Here is a 24,590-nt window from a genome sequence, read left to right as displayed (position 1 = left end):
TCAGATTTCTCCGTTAACAGTTCCCAGCAGGCTGGGACTACAACTCCCATGACCCTCTGGGAGGCTGATGAGAGCATAGCGGGTGTGCGGCACAAGGGGATGTTGAGAATTGCGTTCCTGCGTATCTGGAGGGTGCTGCCAAGCTTGCATTGCTTCGATGGAGGGGTCAGGGTGGCCAGAGGGAGGAATGTGTGGGCTTCTGGCGGAGGCTTGTTGTGGATGGGACCAGGGCAGAGGGCTACAGCCAGATTTACGTATAAACTAAACAACCTATAGCTTAGGGCCCCACTCTGTTGGGGGCCCGAAAAAAAACTAAAGGGAAAAAAACTGGATGTACATTTCCAAAATATAAGATAAAAAACAAATAAAATAAAACCTACAGACAGCAACGGACACAGGTGGTGCTGTGGGTTAAACCACAGAGCCTAGGACTTGCCAATCAGTAGGTCGGCGGTTCGAATCCCTGTGGCGGGGTGAGCTCCCGTTGCTCGGTCCCTGCTCCTGCCAACCTAGCAGTTCGAAAGCACGTCAAAGTGCAAGTAGATAAATAGGTACCACTCCGGCGGGAAGGTAAACAGCGTTTCCGTGCGCTGCTCTGGTTTGCCAGAAGCGGCTTAGTCATGCTGGCTACATGACCCGGAAGCTGTATGCCGGCTCCCTCGGCCAGTAAAGCGAGATGAGTGCCGCAACCCCAGAGTCGTCCACGACCGGACCTAATGGTCAGGGGTCCCTTTTACCCTTTTTACAGACAGCAACAGTGTTTTGTGTTGTGTAGGCTCCTAGGATGTAAGTCGTGGGCCCCACCTGCTCCCTAAAATATCACGGGTTTGCTCCTTTCTATATATAGGGTACCTACATTCTGCATGGACTGGTTGCAGGGCAACATGGGCAAATGGCTTGAGATACCTATTAGGTCCATAAATGACCATACAGTGGACGCTCGGGTTATGAACGTGATCCGTGTGGGATGCACATTCACAACCCGCAGTGTTTGCAACCCGCGCCTGCGCACGTGCGGGTTGCGATTCGACGCTTCTGCGCATGTGCACAGCGCGGTTTAGCACTTCTGCGCATGCACGGCTGCCGAAACCCGGAAGTAACCCGTTACGGTACTTCCAGGTTTCGGCGGTCCACAACCTGATAAACAACCTGAAGTGGCTGTAACCTGAGGTATGACTGTATAGCATATATTCAACACTAAAAAACCAGCGACAATTTGCTGTTGACAAAGGACAGCTGGACATTTAAAGGGCCCCATTGCCTTCAGTAGCTGAGGGCCTCATCAAACCTAAATCCGGCCCTGGGCAGGGCGAATGGGTGGCGATTCCAATTTTGAGAGACAAAGAGAATTCCACGATTCCACGATCTTTCTATCCAAAGGGGCGGATGTCAAAGAGTGAGTTGGCAGTGTGATGCAGCAGCAAAAACAGCTAACGCTATTCCGACTGCATCAGTCTCGATCGAAGGAATAATAATAATAATAATAATAATAATAATAATAATAATAATAATTTATTATTTGTGCCCCGCCCATCTGGCTGGGTTTCCCCAGCCACAAAGACCAAAAATAAACTAAGATATCACACATTAAAAACTTCCCTGAACAGGGCTGCCTGTTCTGCCTTGGCCAGACCACAACTGGAGTCCTGGATCCAGTTCTGGGTGCCACAGTTTAAGAAGGATGTGGGCAAACAAAAGGGTGTGCAGAGGAGGGTGACCAAAATGATTTTTTTCTTTTATTTACTCAACTTACGCACCGCCCTATATCCGGAGGTCTCAGGTCGGTTCACAACAAGAGCACAACATATAAAATCAAACCAAAATAATAATAATAATAATAATAATAATAATAATAATAATAATAATAATAATTTATTTATACCCCGCCCATCTGGCTGGGCCTCCCCAGCCACTCTGGGCGGCTTCCATAAAAACCAAAAATACAGTAAAATATCACACGTTAAAAACTTCCCTGAACAGGGCTGCCTTAAGATGTCTTCTGAATGTCAGGTAGTTGTTTATCTCTTTGACATCTGCTGGAAGGGCGTTCCACAGGGCGGGCGCCACTACCGAGAAGGCCCTCTGCCTGGTTCCCTGTAGCTTTGCTTCTCGCAATGAGGGAACCGCCAGAAGGCCCTCGGCGCTGGACCTCCGTGTCCGGGCAGAACGATGGGGGTGGAGACGCTCCTTCAGGTATACTGGACCGAGGCCGTTTAGGGCTTTAAAGGTCAGCACCAACACTTTGAATTGTGCTCGGAAACGTACTGGGAGCCAATGTAGGTCTTTCAAGACCGGTGTTATATGGTCTCAGCGGCCACTCCCAGTCCCCAGTCTGGCTGCCGCATTCTGGATTAGTTGTAGTTTCCGAGTCACCTTCAAAGGTAAACCCACGTAGAGCGCATGGCAGTAGTCCAAGCGGGAGATAACTAGTGCATGCACCACTCTGGTGAGACAGTCTGCGGGCAGGGAGGGTCTCATCCTGTGTACCAGATGGAGCTGGTAGACAGCTGCCCTGGACACAGAATTGACCTGTGCCTCCATGGACAGCGGTGAGTCCAAAATGACTCCCAGGCTGCGCACCTGGTCCTTCGGGGCCACAGTTACCCCATTCAGGACCAGGGAGTCCCCCACACCCGCCCGCCCCCTGTTTCCCCAAAACAGTACTTCTGTCTTGTCAGGATTCAACCTCAATCCATTAGCCGCCATCCATCCTCCAACCGCCTCCAGACACTCACACAGGACCTTCACCGCCTTCACTGGTTCTGATTTAAAAGAGAGGTAGAGCTGGGTATCAATAAACCAATTTAAAACCCCCCCAAAAAGAACCACATTCTAAAAGTGTGTTGGATGTCAAGAAGATCAACCAAATTCCTGGAGAAAAAGGAACGTTTTTGCCTGATGCCTAAAGCTGTATAATGAAGGCACCAGGCAAACTTTCCTGGAGAGAGCATTCCACAAACGGGGAGCCACTGCAGAGAAGGCCCCGTTCTCGTGTTGCTACCCTCAGGACTTCTCGAGGGCCTCAGAAGATGATCTCAGGGTCCGGGCAGGTTATTATGGGAAGAGGAGGTCCTTGAGGTATTGCGGTCCTGAGCCGTTTAAGGCTTTATAGGTCAAAACCAGCACTTTGAATTGGACCCGGAAACTAATTGGTAGCCAGTGCAGTTGGACCAGGATCAGTGAAATATGCTCAAACTGTCTTGCTCTGGTGAGCAACCCAGATGCTGAATTCTGCACTAACTGAAGTTTCCAAATGCAGCCCTATGTAGAACGCATTGCAGGCATCTAACTTTCAGGTTACCAGAGCATAGGCAACAGTAGTCAGGCTATCCTCCGCCAGGGCCTTCTCAGTGGTGGCTCCGACCTGGTGGAATGCTCTGTCCCAGGAGACCAGGGCCCTGCAGGATATAACCTCCTTCCGCAGGGCCTGTAAGACAGAGCTATTCCGCCTGGGCTTTTAATTTGAATTCAGCCTGATCTTTTATTTTCCCTTCTCTTCCCTCCCCCTCCCCTTTTATGAAGATCACCCGCTCTGAGACCCCACAACTAATTCTCCCCTGGCCTTTTCACTGGCCAAGTAGTGAAATTCAGCCAGCTAGCCCTGGTGATTATCTAACATTTATTAGATGGATTTCCCCTAAATTGATTTCTGAACTTTGAATTTTATTGTTATTCATGTTTTTAGACTGTATTTTATGCTGCTTTTACAATTAAGTGCTTTAAATTTGTCATTAGCCGCCCTGAGCCCGGTTTTTGAACCAGGAAGGGTGGGGTATAAATAAATTATTATTATTATTATTATTATTATTATTATTATTACTATTATTATCCCTGTCCAGATAGGGGTGTACCTGGGCCACTGGCCGAAGCTGATGGAAAGCACTGAGTCTGGAAACTGAGCCTGATGAGGAACGGTTGAAGTAACTGGGTATGTTTAGCCTGGGAAAGAGGAGACTGAGTGGAGATAGATAAAGGTAAAGGTAAAGGGACCCCTGACCATTAGGTCCAGTCATGGCCGATTCTGGGGTTGTGGCGCTCATCTCGCTTTACTGGCCGAGGGAGCCGGCGTACAGCTTCCGGGTCATGTGGCCAGCAGGACTAAGCCGCTTCTGGCGAACCAGAGCAGCGCACGGAAACGCCGTTTACCTTCCCGCTGGAGTGGTACCTATTTATCTACTTGCACTTGGACGTGCTTTCGAACTGCTAGGTTGGCAGGAGCAGGGACCGAGCAACGGGAGCTCACCCCGTCGCAGGGATTCGAACCGCCGACCTTCTGATCGGCAAGCCCTAGGCTCTGTGGTTTAACCCACAGCGCCAAAATATCTCACCAAATATCTCATGGCTGACATAAGGAAGACGGAGCAAGCTTGCTTTCTCCTGCTCCATAGGGCAGGATCCGAGTCGATTCAAATGACAAGCAAGGAGATCCCGACAGAACAGGAGGAAGGACTTTCTGACCGTAATGGAGCGGTCTCCCTTGGGTTCTCCTTCGCTAGAGGCTTTTAAACAGAGGTCACGTGGCCATGTGTCACGGATGCTTTCGCTGGGATTCCTGCATTTTCAGTGAATTCTACAATTCACTTACTGGTTTTCGCCTCGTCAGCAGCGTGGAAACAAAGGCATCATCGGTGGGTTCAAACGATTCCCCCTCCCCGCGAAAAAACACATCAAGACACTTCATCCCCACTGCACAACCAGCATGATTATGAAGAATAACCGGGCAAATTATAACAATACCAACCTTTCTGCGTTTCGAAAGCACTATATAAATGCTAATTATTACTGCTAATTATTATTATTCGCCTTTTAGAGCCACTGACTACCTGACCAGCTCGCCTTTGCCAGAGGCACCTTGGTCCAACCAGCTCCCTTCCCATGAGAAAGCCTCCAGTGCTTGATGAGAGGCAGTGTGGCATAGTGGTTAGAGCGCTCGACTGGGGCATGGGGCAGACCAGGGGTGAAGTCCCCCTACTTCGACATGGCCTAGGACTCACGTACCTACGGGACCGCCTCTCCTGGTACGCCCCGCGGAGAGGTCCACAAATGACAACACTTTGGAGGTCCCAGGTCACAAGGTGGTTAGATTGGTCTCAACTAGGGCCAGGGCCTTTTCAGCACTGGCCCCGACTTGGTGGAACGCTCTGTCACAAGAGACTAGGGCCCTGCGGGACTTGACATCTTTCCACAGGGACTGCAAGACAGAGCTGTTCCGCCTGGCCTTTGGTTTGGACTCGGTCTGACCCTTATGTTTCCCGCCCCATATGGTCTTGATCTATGGGCTGCTTTTAAAATGAGGCTGCATTTTAAAATGCATTTTAATCTGTATTTTCAATTGGTGGTTTTCCCCCCCTATTATGTTTTTACTGTAATTTTACTGGTGTTAGCCGCCCTGAGCCCAGCTCTGGCCGGGGAGGGCGGGGTATAAATAATATTTGTTGTTGTTCTTGTTGTTACTCTTACTTGGCTATGAAGCTGTGCCCGACACTTCCACTCTCTTAGCCTAGTCTACATCACAGGGTAGCAGAGACATCACCTTGCCAACAATGGTCCGAATAGTTAAAGCCATGGTTTTCCCAGTAGTGATGTATGGAAGTGAGAGCTGGACCACAAAGAAGGCTGATGGCCGAAGAATGGATGCTTTTGAATTCTGGTGCTGGAGGAGACTCTTGAGAGTCCCATGGACTGCAAGAAGATCAAACCTATCCATTCTGAAGGAAATCAGCCCTGAGTGCTCACTGGAAGGACAGATCCTGAAGCTGAGGCTCCAAGACTTTGGCCACCTCAGGAGAAGAGAAGACTCCCTGGAAAAGACCCTGATGTTGGGAAAGATGGAGGGCGCAAGGAGAAGGGGACGACGGAGGACGAGATGGTGGGACAGTGTTCTCGAAGCTACCAGCATGAGTTTGACCAAACTGCGGGAGGCAGTGGAAGACAGGAGGGCCTGGCGTGCTCTGGTCCAGGGGGTCACTAAGAGGTGGACACGACTAAACGACTAAACAACAACAACCTCACAGGGCCGTTGTAATGAGGGAGGGGAGAACCCTGCCTGTGCTGCTTTGAGATCTTCAGAGGGAAAAGGTGGGATATAAATGCAATACATACATAATTGTAATAATATTATTTCTTACATGCGTTAGCCAAATCCCAGCCTGTTGCCTTCCAGCTGTTTAGGACTACAGCACCCAGCCAGTGTAATCCTCGGGCTGATGGAAGCCTGGCTGCGCTGACACGGTTGAGATAGAGGCCCGTTTTATTTTATTTCTTTATTAAATTTCTGTTCTCGCCCTCCCTCCCTCCCAAAGGAGCCCAGGGCAACGCTGTACCTATTTATCTATTTAGGCAAATTCGCATCCCGATTAAACGTAGCCGTCTCTGGAAAAAACTCAGGGCAATGAAAATAAAAACGAGCTGAAACTGTAAAACCAGAATTCAACTAAAAAGCTTGCTGGATTTATTTTTTATTTTTATTTTCAAAAAAGAATTCACTAAGCGCCGGAGGTTCAGCTGTCTGAACGCTCTCTGCCTCTGTGGATTGAGGCAGAAATGTTCCCGAATCCCAGTTGCCAGAACCCACAAGAGGGGAGAGCGGGTCTTGTGTTCGAATCCTGAAGGCGAGTTTCCTACGATGGGCACCCGGTTGGCCACTGTGAGGACAGAATGCTGGACTAAGATAAGCCTGATCCATAAGGCTCTGCTTACAATCTTAATTTCTAGAGAAGCATGCCGGTAGCAGTCTTTACCCCCAAACGACCGTGAGATATTAAGCCATCTGAGATATTAAGCCCACCACAATACACAGGAACCTCAGAAGCAGGGTTAGAAACTCAGATGTATAATCTAGGCGCCAAATGGCTCCTAAAACCAAGGTTACAGTCGCCATTTTGGGGGCCAGGAGGCTGTAAAGTATTATTTTTTCAAACGATGGACTGGCCGTGATTGATTCTCGCTTCTGGAGTGGCTGGGAAACCCAGCCAAATGGGGTGGTACAAATAATAAATTATTGTTATTATTATTATTATTATTATTATTATTATTATTATTATTATTATGGCTACCTCAGACGACAACGCTGAGCTAGGTTAGGAGCTTTGAGAATGTGAAGAAAAGTCTCTTGATCCAGGGACAGCCCACATACCATATTTTTTCGCCTATAAGACACCCCCGATTTTTGGGGCGACAACCAATAATAATAATAATAATAATAATAATAATAATAATTTATTTATACCCCGCCCATCTGGCTGAGTTTCCCCAGCCACTCTGGGCAGCTCCCAATCAAGTATTAAAAACAATACAGCATTAAATATTAAAAACTTCCCTAAACAGGGCTGCCTTCAGATGTCTTCTCAATGTCAGGTAATTGTTTATCTCTTTGACATCTGCTGGAAGGGCGTTCCACAGGGCGGGTGCCACTACCGAGAAGGCCCTCTGTCTGGTTCCCTGTAGCCTCACTTCTCGCAATGAGGGAACCGCCAGAAGGCCCTCGGCGATGGACCTCAGCGTCCGGGCTGGACGATGGGGGTGGAGATGCTCCTTCAGGTATACAGGACCGAGACCGTTTAGGGCTTTAAAGGTCAGCACCAACACTTTGAATTGTGCTCGAAAACGTACTGGGAGCCAATGCAGATCTCTCAGGACCGGTGTTATGTGGTCTCAGGGGCCGCTCCCAGTCCACAGTCTGGCTGCCGCATTCTGGATTAGTTACAGTTTCCGGGTCACCTTCAAAGGTAGCCCCACGTAGAGCGCATTGCAGTAGTCCAAGCGGGAGATAACTAGAGCATGCACCACTCTGGCGAGACAGTTCGCGGGCAGCTAGGGTCTTAGCCTGCGTACCAGGTGGAGCTGGTAGACAGCTGCCCTGGACACAGAATTAACCTCCGCCTCCATGGACAGCAGTGAGTCCAAAATGACTCCCAGGCTGCGCACCTGGTCCTTCAGGGTCACAGTTACCCCATTCAAGACCAATTGCCAGTCCACCCTCGACGCTATCCGTGTATATCTATCCGGCCCCTAATTTTTGACATTCGTTTTTAGGGGGGAAACTATCGTCTTATACATGGAAAAATACGGTATATATTGGCCCGTCCCAACCTCTTTTTCTTAAGGGCGAGGACACCTTCTCAGGCTGCGCAGAAAAAGCGTTTTGGTTCTGGAAATTCGTTCCAATTGTGCAGAGAAAATATAGCTGATGGAATTCTACGGGACGGGGGTACGAGTGAGCGGAAACAGTCCAGATCCAAGGATCCGCAAGATGGTGGAGACGGTAGGATGGGCGCCCGGGGATCTTCACTTGGTCGCAGGTGGCCGATTTGTTGTTGTTGAGTCGTTTAGTGGTGTCCGCCTCTTAGTGACCCCCTGGACCAGATCACGCCAGGCCCTCCTGTCTTCCACTGCCTCCCGCAGTTTGGTCAAACTCATGCTGGTAGCTTCGAGAACACTGTCCCACCATCTCGTCCTCCGTCGTCCCCTTCTCCTTGTGCCCTCCATCTTTCCCAACATCAGGGTCTTTTCCAGGGAGTCTTCTCTTCTCAGGAGGTGGCCAAAGTCTTGGAGCCTCAGCTTCAGGATCTGTCCTTCCAGTGAGCACTCAGGGCTGATTTCCTTCAGAATGGAGAGGTTTGATCTTCTTGCAGTCCATGGGACTCTCAAATGTCTCCTCCAGCACCAGAATTCAAAAGCATCCATTCTTCGGCGATCAGGACGTTCCTATTCTCAGCGAAGAGGGTATGGGGTTATGGGACCCCCGAGCCAAGGAGATCCAGTTTGGGGGATACCAGGTAGCCTGACGTCTGGCTGGTTGACAGGGGATCAAATACTTATTTCACTCATTATATAATGCACACCAATTTCTGACTTTTGTCTTCTGGGGTTTCTGGGGGTTTTTCCTGTTGTTATTCTGTCTCTCACAGCTACAGTAAACCTACCATTAAAATTATGGACTGGTCATTTCTTTGTCAGAGGGCAAACGGGCAAATTTAGCAGGGGATCAAATACTCCCCCCCCCCCTCACTGTAACTATACAACCTTTAGAAGTCATCTGAAGACAGCCTTGTATGGGGAAGCTTTTTAACGTTTAACGTTTTATTATGTTTTTATGTATGTTAAGCTGCACATTATTAAATAGGAGGTCCCTATTTTCTTCTTATTTTTTTGGAAATCATTTTTATTTAACTATATATATATCAAATACATATACATAAAGAGAGATTTTTCTGAATCTCAAGACTTCGTCCCCTCCATGGGTTCTATTGACAACATTTTCAACTCCATATTATTTCACAATCTATATTTTGAATCTATCCAGATTATCCATAGTACTTCTTACATGACAAGTGAGGTTAAAATCCTGCCAATTTATTCATCTGCTCATAGTGGGCTCCTAAATAAATTAAGAATTTCCCCCATTCTTTTTGTTATGGAAATGAAAATGGGGAAAACACATCTTTATAGTTGTTACACGTTGCAAATATTATGCCTGAATGTATCCTTTCGACTTGAAAGCACAGGGAAGAAATCTAGCTTTATAAATTCGTAGAAAATCCATACTTTAACCAACTCTCCTCATTCCGAGACCGGCAGTTGAGCAAGTCAGGTGTTCTGAAAGCCCATCTCCAGAAAAGTCCTGAGGGCAAGGAGATGTCAAGAGTTTGACTGTTCTTTGGGTGATGGGGACTTAAGAGGTGTTGGGAAAGGTGTCTGATAAAGTGAGCTAATGTTGAACTTGCGTAACCCTTGTGTAAAGGTAAAGGGACCCCTGACCGTTAAGTCCAGTTGCGGACGACTCTGGGGTTGCAGCGCTCATCTCGCTTTACTGGCCGAAGGAGCAGGCGTTTGTCCGCAGGCAGTTTTTCCGGGTCATGTGGCCGGCATGACTAAGCCGCTTCTGGTGAACCAGAGCAGCGCACGGAAACGCTGTTTACCTTCCCGCCGGAGTGGTACCTATTTATCTACTTGCACTTTTGGTGTGCTTTCGAACTGCTAGGTTGGCAGGAGCAGGGACCGAACAACGGGAGCTCACCCCGTCACGGGGATTCGAACCGCCGACCTTCTGATCGGCAAGCCCCAGGCTCAGTGGTTTAGACCACAGCGCCACACAGGTGTAAATGTTGACAGTAGGAGCCATAGAAGGGACAGGGGGAAGTCCAGAAATTCAGAGGGATCTCTTTACATGGAGTTGTGCTTGTATTTGTTATAAATTTGTATATGTAAAACCGAATAAAAATATTTTTTTAAAAATAATAAGACATTCTTGGTCAACCTGCTGCCCTTTGTCCAACCAGGGATGATTCTCATTTATCCAGTCTTAAACTCCACATCCAATTGCATTTATTTTTTTTCAGGCACCATGGTAATTCACCAACATTTAAGTGCAAATTTCTCCTAACTTGCACACGCGGTCATATGCATATTTTGCCCAATATACACATTTTTTCAAAGGCATTTCTGTAGGTCCTTTTCACCAATGCATGCAGTTGTGCCCATGCTTTACCCTAATGTATTGGAATGCAACTTTGGATGAAGGAAACAAGCTGCAAAAACCGGACGGCGTCAAATTAGTGAAGGGTGGCCAGATTTCCATTCCACCTCTTATTCCTGGAAATCAGAATTGGACTGAGTTTGCCTTTAAATGCAAATGAAGTTGAGTTCCCCTCCCGCATTGCAACTCCTGGGGGCTGATGGGAATTGTAGTCCAAAACATTTTCTTGACCTGTTAAGACTGCATTGGCGGCCGAACTTTTTCTCCCAGGTGTTCAATGTGGAATGGAACAACAACCTTGTGAGGTAGGGTAGGCTGAAAGAGGCAGCGACCGGCCCGGCAAGGCCACCCAGTAAATTTCATAGCCAAGTGGGAGGGGGGATTTGAACCCGGGTCTCTCCCTCGTCCGACCACACTGAGCCTCTTTCGACAGAAGGTGCTTTTGGGCGTCGTTCACCCACCATTTCCCAACAGAGATCCTTTCATTAGCAATTAACATAAGGGGTCTACTCCATTGCAGCGGGTTCAGAGAAATATAAATAAAATAAATAAAATGCTGGTGAGGGTGTTTTGGGTTCAAGGGGATAGTCCAGCTGCCTCAAACTGCAGAGGCAGAGCACAGCCATCCTGGCAATAATAATAATAATAATAATAATAATAATAATAATAATAATTGTACCCCACCCATCTGGCTGGGTCTCCCCAGCTACTCCAACAAATAGACATTAAAATGTCACACATTTAAAACTTCCCTGAACAGGGCTGCCTTCAGATGTCTTCTAAATGTCACGTACAGTGGTACCTTGGGTTACATACGTTTCAGGTTACATACGCTTCAGGTTACAGACTCTGCTGACACAGAAATAGTACCTCGGGTTAAGAACTTTGCTTCAGGATGAGAACAGAAATCACGCAGCGGTAGCAGGAGGCCCCATTAGCTAAAGTGGTGCTTCAGGTTAAGAAGTTTCAAGTTAAGAACTGACCTCCGGAACGAATTAAGTACTTAACCCAAGGTACCACTGTAGTTGTTTATTTCCTTGACATCTGAAAGGAGGGTGTTCCACAGGGCGGGCGCCACCACCAAGAATGCCCTCTGCCTGGTTCCCTGTAACCTCACTTCTCTCAGGGAGGGAACCGCCAGAAGGCCCTCGGCGCTGGATCTCAGTGTCCGGGCAGAACAACGGGGGTGGAGACGCTCCTTCTGGTATACTGGGCCAAGGCCGTTTAGGGCTTTAAAGGTCAACACCAACACTTTGGCTAGTAGCCATCAATAGCCCTCTCCTCCTCTGTGAATTTGCCCAGCCCTCTTTCAAAGCCACCTAGGTCAATGGGCAGGGAGTTCCGCAGTTTAACTCTCCGCCGTGTGAAGAAGGACTTTCATTTCTCTCTCCCCAACTGAGATCCGTCCTAAATCAAGACCAGGCGAGAGGCTGGATTTCCTATCGCCGCCGACATCCGGCGCCACTTTTGGACCACAACTCCCATCAGCATCCCTCCCTCCCTTGCCCAAACAGATGTGCTGGCTGGGGGGAGAGAGTTGTTGATGGGAGTTGTAGCGCAGAAGATCCAAAGGGCGCCTGGTCGGCCAAGGCTGCTTGGAGCGTCCACTATTTACTGGAAAACAGGTGGGCGTGTGATCTGGAGCCAACGTTATTCTAGATCCGTTCTGGCAGGCGGGGAGGGAGAGAGAGAAAGCTGCCGCTGTATATGGGAGAACACTGGTCCTCTAGAATGGGTCAATTACCTGGCCTCTGCTCGGACATGCCTTCCGCCCCCAAAATATGTATCTCCCCAGCTCCCGGGCTGGATGGGGAGGGGGATTCACTGTGGCGCCTGGCTGTGTCTTGGTGCAGCTGGCACGGGTGAAGGGAGGAGGGGGCACAGGGCCGGAAACGAGATCCTCAATAGAAAAGGCTGCGCTGGACGGCGGCCAGGACAAGAAAGCCACCATCTCCCGGCTGGGCAGAAGGCCAGAGGCGAGCGGGTGGGGTAAACACTTGTCTCCCAGGCCCCAAACCAGACTCGGCCTTGTCCCCTCGGCTTGGGGGGCCAACTGGCAGGGAGGGGGCTGATAGGGGCAACTGCCTCCTCTACCCCGACACCCCAATTTTGCCGGCCGACTTTCAGAAAGAGGGAGATCCGACATCCAGGAACTGATTTAGGCCTTGACATCTCGGAGAGCTCTTCATCTCACGGTTGTGGGTTTGATCCCCGCGCTGGGCAAAAGATTCCTGCCGGGGTTAGAAACTCAGATATATCTAAGCTAACCACCAAATGGAGCCTTAAAACCTAGGCTGCGGTCACCCCCAACAGAATGTCTAGGCACCGTTTATTTTGCAACGGAATCTATTGTTTTGTTATTCTTTTTTTTTTTTTTGGCTGCTTTGTATTTGACAGAAACAGCCTCAAAGTGGTTTACAACGCAGCAAAACGTCAAATAAAACCATCTGGAATAGAAGTCAAGATTGAAGGAAAATGTTTCTCTAAGTGACATTTTGCTCTCTTGGTGTTTATTACCTGCTTAATTTACAGAGCTGCCCGGCCAGTGCGACGTAGTCGTTAGTGTCGGACGAGGACTCTCACAGCCTCCTGGCCTACTTCTCAGGGTCGTTGTGGGAATTAACTGAGGAGGGCGGGTTAGCTCTAACCACCCCCAAATGAGACGTATTCCCGGCAAAGCCCGGCGAATCTGGACCTCAACTCGCCAGCCCGACAACGCTGATATCCTTCACATTTTAACTGCTGCGCACCTGCGCTTGTTCTGCGTGCCCATTTTACAGTCCTGATCATCACCTCTCCGCCCATCGTTAACAGCGGCCCTCTCTGTTTTAGACGTGTGAAAACAAAGCAAAACAGGAGGAGGCCTCTGAGGGCGCTGGCTTGCAGCTTGGCGGAGGCAGAGAGAGGGTGGCCGGGGCACCCAGGCTGGGTGCTGTGGGGGTGCCAAGAAGACAAGCCACCCACTGGGCATCCCTGGATCGTGGCGCTTGCCGACAAAGGAAGGGGCAAAAGGGATGCATGCAATTGTCCTGGGAGGGGGGCATATTCGCAGTTTAAAAGGGGCAGGAGGGAATTCCGCTCTGGAAAGTGCGGAAGGGCCAGCAGCACAGCTGATGGCGAACAGGGGAAGCGGGCAAGGAGATAAATATGGAGAGAGCGAGTGTGTCAAATATTCTGCCGAAATCCTGCAGCAGGAGAGGGGAGAAGCTAGCGCCGGCCTCCTCCTTTCCCTCCTCCTCTCCTCTCCTCCTCCTCTATGCCTTCCCCATTCCCTCCTTCCTGCGGTCACGGCGAGGAACAATCTTTTTTATTAATAATGGATGTCCCTTTAGGGCAGTTTTGCTGGATCTTTTATTTCCTCTCCCCCCCCTCCTTTCGGGGATCGGCCGGCCGTAAATCCACCGAAGGAGCCGCTTGCTGCCTGCTTGCCTGCCAGCCCCTCCCCCCAAGACCCCCCCATGCTGCAAAGCACACTGCGGGGGGGGGGAGAGGGAGGGACACGCGCGCAAGAGGAGGAAAGGGTTATTATTACGCGTAGGGGAGAGGAACGCGCGCGGAGCGTTTTGCACGAAGGAGGCGCACAGCCAGCCGCCCTGCGTCGCTGAAAACCCAGGCCTGGATCTTGCCCACGTCTCCATCTGGCACCGGGGCACCCCTCTCGCCCCCACTGCCCACCTACGGGTCTCTCCCATCGCTGGTCCCCCAAGGTGTTGCTAAGGCAGCGATGCTGTAGCCCCGTGGCGGCCGCGCAAGGAGAAGGATGGCGACGCAGAGGAGCGCAAGAAGGGGGGGCAGCTCAGAGGAGATTCCTTCCTTCCCTGCACCACCACCCTCCTTTTTCCCCTCTCCCCCCCCCCCCACTCCACAACCCCACAATCTCCCGGCGTAAAGGCATGGGCCCGTTGCCGTGGCGGCAGTCACTCCGGGTATCCGTGGCAACCGGGTTTCCAGAGCCGCCGCCGTTCTCCCCGCTTACTCATCCCTGCCTGAAATCCCTGCGGTGGGCTGGCTGGGACCCCCACCACCCCCACCCCCACCCCACGCGGGGGGGCTGGATTCGGAGCCGGGGGGGAGGCTTCTTCTGCGCCCCGAAAACCCGGCAAATATCCATCCACCTGTCATGAGATTACAGCTCTCTCTGTGTCTGCCAGGAGAACCAGGTTATCTAAAGGAAAGAAGGCATCAGCGAAAATGGGCAAGAGGGCCTCTGAGGAAGCGCAGAGGGCCTTCCTCTCTCGGCAAGGCACCTGGAAGGGCTGCTCTGCCAGAGGGGCTCGCGCCCCCAGACCTATTATCTTAGGCGTTAATAAAGGAGATTGCGACTGACCGTTAGGAAGAACTTTCTATTCAGGGATGGGCTTCCTCAAAAGATGGACTCTCCTTCCTTGGGGAAACCCGCCTGTCAGGGATTCCTGAGCTGGGATTCCTGCCTCGCAGGGGGTCAGGCTAGATGGCCCTTGGGGGTCCCCCAACATGATGGGTTGGCGGCAAGCCTGCTGTCTTCCCCAAGAATCTGGCATTGCGGGTACCTCAGCCTACCCAGAGACTTCCTTGCCATCTTCTGTCCAAGTCCACGAGAATTTCGGCTAGGTGGGGCCCTGTCTCTCGGACCCAACATGCTCTGCGCTGACCCGCCAGAACCCAGGAGTCGGGGCTCCCAATTCCCCCTGCTCGGCCAGGACAGCCCTGCCCAACCTGGTGCCCTCGAGGTGCCCATTCGCTGTCCAAAACAGTAACATCATTAGCAATAGTACTATTAAAGGTAAAGGGACCCCTGACCATTAGGTCCAGTCGTGACCGACTCTGGGGTTGCGGCGCTCATCTCGCTTTATTGGCCGAGGGAGCCGGCGTACAGCTTCCGGGTCATGTGGCCAGCAGGACTAAGCCGCTTCTGGCGAACCAGAGCAGCGCACGGAAACGGCGTTTACCTTCCCGCTGGAGTGGTACCTATTTATCTACTTGCACTTTGATGTGCTTTCGAACTGCTAGGTTGGCAGGAGCAGGGACCGAGCAACGGGAGCTCACCCCGTCGCGGGGATTCGAACCGCCGACCTTCTGATCGGCAAGCCCTAGGCTCTGTGGTTTAACCCACAGCGCCACCCGCGTCCCTAATAGTACTATTACATATAGTAATATTGTCCTGAAGGATGGCTCTGTTGGGAGAGCATGGCACTCTTAATCTCAGGGTTGTGGGTTTGAATCCCATGTTGGGCGAAAGACTCCTGCGTTGCAGCGGGTTGGATAATAATAATAATAATAATAATAATAATAATAATAATAATAATAATTTATTATTTGTACCCCGCCCATCTGGCTGGGTTTCCCCAGCCACTCTGGGCGGCTTCCACAGAGACCAAAAAATACACTAAAATGTCACACATTAAAAACTTCCCTGAACAGGGCTGCCTTAAGATGTCTTCTGAATGTCAGGTAGTTGTTTATCGCTTTGACATCTGGTGGGAGGGCGTTCCACAGGGCGGGCGCCACCACCGAGAAGGCCCTCTGCCTGGTTCCCTGTAACTTGGCCTCTCGCAATGAGGGAACCGCCAGAAGGCCCTCGGAGCTGGACCTCCGTGTCCGGGCAGAACGATGGGGGAGGAGACGCTCCTTCAGTTATACTGGGCCTTTGAGGCCGTTTAGGGCTTTAAAGGTCAGCACCAACACTTTGAATTGTGCTCAGAAACGTACTGGATGATCCGCGGGGTCCCTTACAATTCTATGTACATGTGATAGAATATCTGTAAGTATATTCACAAATTCTTCATACTAACATCAGGAGAGGTCTAATTTGGGGAAGGCTGGATTAGACCACAAGCTCCTCCTCAATAAACAACCCCAAATATCTCTCTTGGTCCTGGACTCCACAGTCAAATACGCACACACAAATAATAATAATAATAATAATAATAATAATAATAATAATTAATAACAACAACAACAACAACAACAACTTTTTATTTATATCCCGCCCTCCCCAGCCAAAGCTGGGCTCAGGGCGGCTAACAACAATCAAATAATCCAACATTCTAAGAACATTTCATTATAAAAATTAATTAAAATCAAATTGATGGCAACCGTTAAGCAAAATTCTGTGCAGATTGCCAGAGGAGGGAGTCAGGCTGCGCCCTGAACAAAGGCCTGGTGGAACAGCTCTGTCTTGCAGGCCCTGCGGAAAGATGTCAGGTCCTGCAGGGCCCTGGTCTCTTGTGACAGAGCGTTCCACCAGATCGGGGCCATGGCCGAAAAAGCCCTGGCTCTGGTTGAGGCCAGCCTAACTTCTCTGTGGCCTGGGACCTTCAGGATGTTTTTATTTGCAGACCGTAGGTTCCTCTGTGGGACATACCAGGAGAGGCGGTCCCATAGGTTCGAGGGTCCTAGGCCATATAGGGCTTTAAACACCCCTTACCAGTAATCTCTAGTCTATCCAGCAGAAAGAATGTAGCTTAGAGGTAGAGCACCTGCTTGGCATGTAGAAGGTTTAACTCCCAGCGGCATCTCTGGGCAAGACTGGGTGAGGCCTGCTGCCTGAAACCTGCACACCAGGCCTTGGCTCACAACCATGAGGTCTAGAATCTTAGCAGAAGGGCCACAACTCCATGGCAGAACACCTGTTTGGCTTGCAGAAGGTTCAATCCCAAATGACATCTCCAGGCAGGGCTGGGAGACAAAAGTGCCCAGAATCCCAGAGAGCCACTGCTGCTGCCAGCCCGTGCAAGCAGTATTGAGTTAGACAGCCTGACTCCCATGCTCAGACCTCCAGCCCAAACATGCATTTAGGGCAACACTTCTCGATTCGCTGGCACAGATTTGTCAGGCTGCAGTCCAGTTGCGCCCCCAGATCCACCAACCGAAGAACATCAAAACAGCCTTGGTGGATCAGGCCAGGATCCCATCCAATCCAGCCCCTGTCCTCACAGTGGCCAGCCAGGAGCCAGCATAGGAAAGCCGCAAGCAGGACTCGAACCCAAGATCCCTCGCCCATCCTGCAACTGGTCTTCAGAAGCATAATCGCTGCCTCCAACTGCGGAAGGAGAGCCCAGCCATGGGGCACAACTGAGGTTTCTCCTCCTGACGTCCTTAGTCAAATCCACCACCTCTGCCCCACACGGCCCCACAACTGAAGGAGTACTGGGGAAGAGGAGTGGAAGCAGGGAAGGAGGGAGGGAGGGAGGGAGGAAAAGAAGGGAAGGAATATGAAATAGGAGGGAGGGAAGGAAGGAAGGAAGGAAGGAAGGAAGGAAGGAAAAGAAGGGAAGGAATATGAAATAGGAGGGAAGGAAGGAAGGAAAAGAAGGGAAGGAATATGAAATAGGAGGGAAGGAAGGAAGGAAAAGAAGGGAAGGAATATGAAATAGGAGGGAAGGAAGGAAGGAAAAGAAGGGAAGGAATATGAAATAAGAGGGAGGAAAGGAAGGAAGGAAGGAAGGAAGGAAGGAAGGAAGGAAGGAAGGAAGGAAAAGAAGGGAAGGAATATGAAATAAGAGGGAGGGAAGGAAGGAAGGAAGGAAGGAAGGAAAAGAAGGGAAGGAATATGAAAAAGAGGAAAGGAAGGAAGGAAGGAAGGAAGGAAAAGAAGGGAAGGAATATGAAAAAGAGGAAAGGAAGGAAGGAAGGGAAGGAATATGAAATAAGACGGAAGGAAGGAAGGAAGGAAGGAAGGAAGGAAGGAAGGAAGGAAAAGAAGGGAGGGAATATGAAATAAGGGAAGGAAGGAAGGAAGGAAGGAAGGAAGGAAGGAAGGAAGGAAAAGAAGGGAAGGAATATGAAAAAGAGGGAAGGAAGGAAAGAAAAGAAGGGAAGGAATATGAAATAAGAGGGAGGAAAGGAAGGAAGGAAGGAAGGAAGGAAAAGAAGAGAAGGAATATGAAAAAGGAAAGGAAGGAAGGAAGGAAGGAAGGAAGGAAGGAAAAGAAGGGAAGGAATATGAAAAAGAGGAAAGGAAGGAAGGAAGGAAGGAAGGAAGGAAGGAAGGAAGGAAGGGAGGGAGGGAGGGAGGGAAGGAATATGAAATAAGACGGAAGGAAGGAAGGAAGGAAAAGAAGGGAGGGAATATGAAATAAGGGAAGGAAGGAAGGAAGGAAGGAAGGAAGGAAGGAAGGAAGGAAAAGAAGGGAAGGAATATGAAAAAGAGGGAAGGAAGGAAAGAAAAGAAGGGAAGGAATATGAAATAAGAGGGAGGAAAGGAAGGAAGGAAGGAAGGAAGAAAGGAAGGAAGGAAGGAAAAGAAGAGAAGGAATATGAAAAAGAGGAAAGGAAGGAAGGAAGGAAGGAAGGAAGGGAAGGAATATGAAATAAGACGGAAGGAAGGAAGGAAGGAAAAGAAGGGAGGGAATATGAAATAAGGGAAGGAAGGAAGGAAGGAAGGAAGGAAGGAAGGAAGGAAGGAAAAGAAGGGAAGGAATATGAAAAAGAGGGAAGGAAGGAAAGAAAAGAAGGGAAGGAATATGAAATAAGAGGGAGGAAAGGAAGGAAGGAAGGAAGGAAGGAAGGAAAAGAAGAGAAGGAATATGAAAAAGAGGAAAGGAAGGAAGGAAGGAAGGAAGGAAGGAAGGAAGGAAGGAAGGAAGGAAGGAAGGGAAGGAATATGAAATAAGACGGAAGGAAGGAAGGAAGGAAAAGAAGGGAGGGAATATGAAATAAGGGAAGGAAGGAAGGAAGGAAGGAAGGAAGGAAGGAAGGAAGGAAGGAAAGAAAAGAAGGGAAGGAATATGAAAAAGAGGGAAGGAAGGAAAGAAAAGAAGGGAAGGAATATGAAAAAGAGGGAAGGAAGGAAGGAAGGAAGGAAGGAAGGAAGGAAGGAAGGAAAAGAAGGGAAGGAAAAGAAGGGAAGGAATATGAAATAAGAGGGAAGGAGGGCAGGCCTGCCCCTCTGCCCTGGCATTTGGACTCCTCCTCCAAGCCCATCATCTCAGGTGAGGTGTTTTGACGCACCCCTTCTCCAGCACCCTGCCATTGCATTTCTATCCCACCTTTTTCTCCAAGGAGCTCAAGGCGCCTTCATGGTTCTCCCTGCCCCTCATTTAAACCCCACAACAACCCTGTGAGGCGGGACGGGTTAAGAGGTCAGCATGGCAGAGCGGGGGCTTTGAACCCTGGTCCCTCCCAGATCCTAGGCAGGCCCCTCTAACCACAGACCACACACCTGCCTGCCCAAACACACACACACACAAGGGAAACTGTTGGGTCAGACCAACTTGGACTGCTCTGGAAGCGGTTTAGGCAAATTCTTGAAGCTGTCGAAGGCCATGATGGCTCGGTTCTGCCAAGTAGGGAGACTTGCTGTACAATCATAGAGTCAGAAGGGACCCCGAGGGTCATCTAGCCCAACCCGCTGCAATGCAGGAATATTTTTGCCCAACGCGGGTCTCGAACCCACAACCCGGCGGTCGAGAGTCTCACGCTTTATTGTCTGAGCTATCCCGTGTCCTGCTTTTGAGGTTTCCCACTGGGGCCTATGGTTGGCCCCTGTGAGCACAGGATGCTGTCCTGGCCGGGCCCCCTTTGACCCAGCTGCCACAAGGCTCTCCTGAAGTTTTCACAGTTAGCCAGTGGAACTCACTGCCACAAGGAAGGAGATTGCGACTCAACATCAGGAAGGACTTCCTGGCGGTGACAGCCGAACGGAAGGCGGTGGTCTCTCCTTCCCTGAAGGTTTTTTAAGCCGCCTGCCAGGGATCCTATGGCTGCGATTGCTTGGGGTTGGGCTGGATGACCTTTGGGTGCCCCTCCCAACTGTACAATTCTATGGTTCTAAGGGGTACTGATGGCTGCCAACTTGGAGGGCTTCGAAGGAGGACTGGACAAAGTCAGGGAGGAGGGTGGGGTTATAGATGGAGGGTTAGACTGCCCCTGAACTTGGAGGCTGAAAAGCCCTTGACAAACCCTCACGTCATCCAAACCCTCAAGCTCCTCCAGCTACGGCTCCCATCAGCCTTAGTCAGCATGGCTGTACGACATCAGAACCGATGGGAGTTGTAGTTCTCAGCAGGTGCACAGGGGCGCCATGTTGGAGAACGGCTGGACCAAGGCGACGGCCATTGGGACAACTTGCTGCGGTCAGTTCCACCAACGGATTGTGTGTCTTCCACAGATGGTCCTGGCTTGGCTGTGTCCTGACCTGACCGCGGCCCCGTTTTGCAGAGTCGTCCCGTCCGTCTCTATACTATATAGCTGGGAGGGACCCCAGCGGTCATCTAGCCCAACCCGCCGCAACGCAGGACCTTTGCTCAGGCTCGTTGTTAACGAAAGGAGGCGCGATGGGAAATGGCGGGTCAGGATGCTGGGAAACAGTCCTTCTGACAGTGCGGCCTAGTGGTTAGAGTGCCGGGCCTGGGAGAGACCCGGGTTCAAAGCTCAGCCACAAAGCGAGCCGCTGTCTCTCAACCCAACCTACCTGGCAATTAAATGAGTGTGAGAACCACGCATTGAGCTCCTCAGAGGGGAAAAGGCATGATATAAATGCAACAAATAAGTCAGAGCGTTAGTCATGCCCTGCAGGATCAGGCCCGCCTGGTCCACTTGTGTCAACAGCTCCAACTGCCCTGCTATTTAGCCCCACCAACACGATATTCTAAGGTAGACTGCCCCTGCGGAAGGAGGTTCTCTTTAGCGGTCACGGCCAGTATCGAACGAATACGTTTGTCCCCTGCAAATTTACCGAATCCTTGTCATTTCCCCTGCTCCAAAGCACCCGCTCTGTTGTACTGCTTCCTTCCACCCCCAGATTTGGGGGTTAGGGGGCTGGGTTAGCACACAAACGACGCCCCCAGTTGGCAAATCGACTCCCCCTTCAGTTTTTGTTTTCTCCCCTCTCGTTGCAACGTTGCGAGTGAAACTTCCTCTTGTCCCGCTCGGGGATCTGAAGCCGTGCCAGCTTGGGCATCAAACAAATAACAAACTTAAGAACGGCGGAGCTGGAAGGGGTCCGAGGGGTCATCTAGCCTGACCCCACGCACTGAACTTTAATGTCACCAACCCACATGTCCGTTCTACACAATCACACATACACACACCGGCCCCGAAGGAGAATCTAGGATGGGGACATGGCGCCTGCGTGGCCACTCTCTGGATGCGTTGGACTCCGACTCCCATGATCCACAGACAGCGTGGCCAAGGGTCGTGGACGATGGGAATTGTAGTCCCCCAAACCCATTGCTATCCCAGGACCGCACCTGGGAGAGAAATATCCGGGGGCGTCCTAGAAACACGATCTAATCCAGGCCTCCCCAAACTCAGCCCTCCCTCCAGCTGTTTTGGGACTACAATTCCCATCATCCCTGACCCCTGGTCCTGTTAGCTAGGGATGATGGGAGTTGTAGTCCCAAAACAGCTGGAGGGGCTTGACTAATCAGAAGACTCGGAAATGTTTCGCCATGTGCGTAATGAGGACTAGAAGACTGGGGAAATAAAAACAGGGGGATCTGAGGAACTCCCCAAACCAGGAGCAAAGAGGAATCCCTTTTGATATAGGGCTGTTATCTACCCAGAAGCAGGAATTTGTTCCCTGAACCCTCGATAGCGAAAGGGGGGGGAGGGGGGAGTCCAGCTTTGTCCGGAGGGATCACCAAATTTAGGAAGGCTTCCCTGAGGCATAGGCCTTGCTGGGGGGGGCGGGGAAGCGAGTAGATGGAGTGGAGGTGAGTTCGAGAGAAATTGGGCCAGAATCCTCTCTTCGACACAAACCCATTTTCCTTTCCTCTTTTCTTTTTTCAAAGAGTTTTCCCAAGGGGACTCCCTGCCCCGCCCCCTGCCCCCCACAGGCCAAACACCAACCTCCTTTTGTCATATCAGAGTCATACCTGCTTCAGTGTCGCCTACTCGGGCAGGCAGCAGCGACCTCGACCCTGCACCCTCGTCATCAGGGATTGGGACAAGGCGCGCTGGGTTGAAAAGCGCTACCGGATTCCCCCAGATCCACACACACACAACACACCACAACACTTTTGCTCTGCATCACAGGTAGAAAGAAACAGATCTACAGCAGCAATAGCTGATAATGGACAAAGATGCTACAAACCTACAAGTCTTCGCTCTAGCTAGTCCCAGGAGAGGAGGCTTAGCTGAGGCTCAGCGGCCTCCGAAACCACCCCTCTCTCCCCTCCATCCTGCGCCCCAAATCCTGGGCCTGCCCCCCAAATTCTGTGCCCTCTGAACCCCCTTTTTCCCCTGCTCTGATGGATGGTCCTCAATCATTCCCCAAAGGGCAGGTGGCTTCTCCTCAACCTGAGCTTCCATACATTCCAGGCCCGGGGATTATTCCTCCACACAACCCTTTTCCTCGCTCCCTCTCTCTCTCTCTCTCTCTCTCTCCTCACAGCCTTCCTTCTCTCCACATCCTCCTGGCTCTCTCCCAGCAACCACTCCGCTATACCTTTGGGGAGATCTTCTCCAAAGGCTCCCCCACCCCAAAGGAAAAACACCTCTGACCCACACTGGTCTCAGCCCCCTGCAAGGAGCGCTTGGGGGGTCGGTTCAGGGGTCTGACAGAATCTCCTCGGCTGCCGCATCCAGCCCGGAAAGGTCTCCCCCCCCCCCGTGTTGGGCCTTGACTGAGCTGCAGGCAGGTGGATGGGAGAGACCCCCCCTGCCAAACCCTGGTCCAAAACGCTCCCCTGTTGCAGAGCAGGGTTAGATGGGGGGATGGAGCAATGAAGGAGGGGGGGAAAGGGGTGAATGTGAGAGAGAAAGAGAGCAGGGAACGGGGGAATTGTCGGGGGGGGGGACACGCAGAGAGAGAAATGACAGACCAGGTGTTAGGCGGAACAAGATGGATGGATGGATAAGTAAGCAAAGGGAGACGGGAGCAGCAGGCAGGGCGACAGGCAGAGCAGGAGGAAGGAAGGAAGGAAGGAAGGAAGGAATGAAGGAATAAACGCTTTACCGGCCCGGCTCCTCCTTTGCAGAAGGGATGAGAGGCAGCGCTAACACGAAGGATGCAGGGGAATCGCATCTATTTGTTTTCTAAGCCGGCTGCGCTGGGGGGCGACGCCAGCATTTTGCTCTAATTCCTCTGGAAAACGGGGGTGGGGGTGAGGAATGGGAGAGGAGGGCATTTTCCGTGTGTGGGGGGGGGCCGCTCTGGGGTGGCAAGGAGGTTGGAGGGGGGGAGAGGAGAGGCAGGGGGAGCGCGCGTGTGCCGGGGCCTACGTCCCTGAGTGCGTCCATTCAAATTGGGTTGCTGTTGTGGGGGGGGGGAGATGGGGGGGGAGGGAGAGAAGCAGGTGCCAGTGAGGAAGAAGGGATTATAGAAGTGGAGGGGTGACGAATGGAGTCTTCTTCTTTTGGAGGGGGGGGTGATGGAGAGATGGAGCGGGCGAACAGAGGGATGGAGGCGCGCGGGGAAGATGGAGATGCGGGATGAAGATGGAGGTGCTCGCGGGGCCCGCGGGGCTCTGCGCTCCCCACCCCGGCCCGTCGTGGGTGGTCTGTCTCTCCCCCCCCCAAAAAAAAACCCCAGCGGGGTCTCGGCTCCTTACCGGCCTCAGCAGCAGGAAGAGCAGGGTTGGGGCCGCCGGCGCCGCCGCCTGCGCGCTTCTCGGGGTGCCGGGGCCGCCGTCGGGGGGTCTCGTCCGTTGCCCAGCGCTGCCCGCATCCTGGGAGGGGGGGGTTGGGGGGGAAGGGAGGGAGGGAGGGGGAGAGCGGCTGCCTCTCAGCCGAAGGCCATGGGGGGGGGAAGCGCGGGTGGTGGGGTGGAAGTGGGGTGCTGCCGGGGCGCACGGGTGGAGGGGTGGGTTGGGTTGTGGGGTCGTCCGCTGCTGCTGTTGCCTCCGAGGATGGAGAGGCCGGAGCCGGGCGGGATGGGTGGCCGGTGGGAGGTTCCAGAGGGCGCCCCCCCGACGCCGCTGTGCCCGGCGGCGCCCCGGCTTAGGAGGGGAGGTGGCCGGTGCTCGCCCGCCGCCGCCGCCGCTTGGCCGCTCTCGGCGCCCGCCCGCCCGCCGGCCCCGCTGCCTGGCCCGCTCGCCTCGCCCACCGAGCCCGCATCAGCGGCCGCGTCAGGGAGGCGGGAGCCGAGAGAGAGGGAGAGAGGGAGGGAGGGAGAGATGGAGAGATGGAGCCCCTCCCTCCCAACTGATGCAGGCGGACCCCGGCCCGGAGGGGGGGGAGAGGGAGGAGC

The 24,590-nt window shown here is 51.8% G+C and overlaps 1 protein-coding gene across 2 annotated transcripts in view; it reads right to left on the bottom strand.

Moving 5' to 3' along the window:
• NLGN2 (neuroligin 2) overlaps positions 1-24,339 on the bottom strand; it is a 68,874-nt gene extending 44,535 nt beyond the window's left edge. The window contains exon 1 of one of the 2 annotated variants that reach the window (XM_053362191.1): positions 23,953-24,339. The gene's annotated coding sequence lies outside the window, so the exon portion shown is untranslated. The remainder of the gene's footprint in view (positions 1-23,952) is intronic. The other variant, XM_053362189.1, reaches the window with a different exon arrangement.
• Between the last annotated feature and the right edge of the window lie 251 nt (positions 24,340-24,590).

Source organism: Podarcis raffonei, chromosome 13 (assembly GCF_027172205.1).
Source record: "Podarcis raffonei isolate rPodRaf1 chromosome 13, rPodRaf1.pri, whole genome shotgun sequence".
NCBI lineage: Eukaryota > Metazoa > Chordata > Lepidosauria > Squamata > Lacertidae > Podarcis > Podarcis raffonei.
Note: the sequence above shows the minus strand (reverse complement) of the source record. Positions and strands in the feature narration are given on the sequence as shown.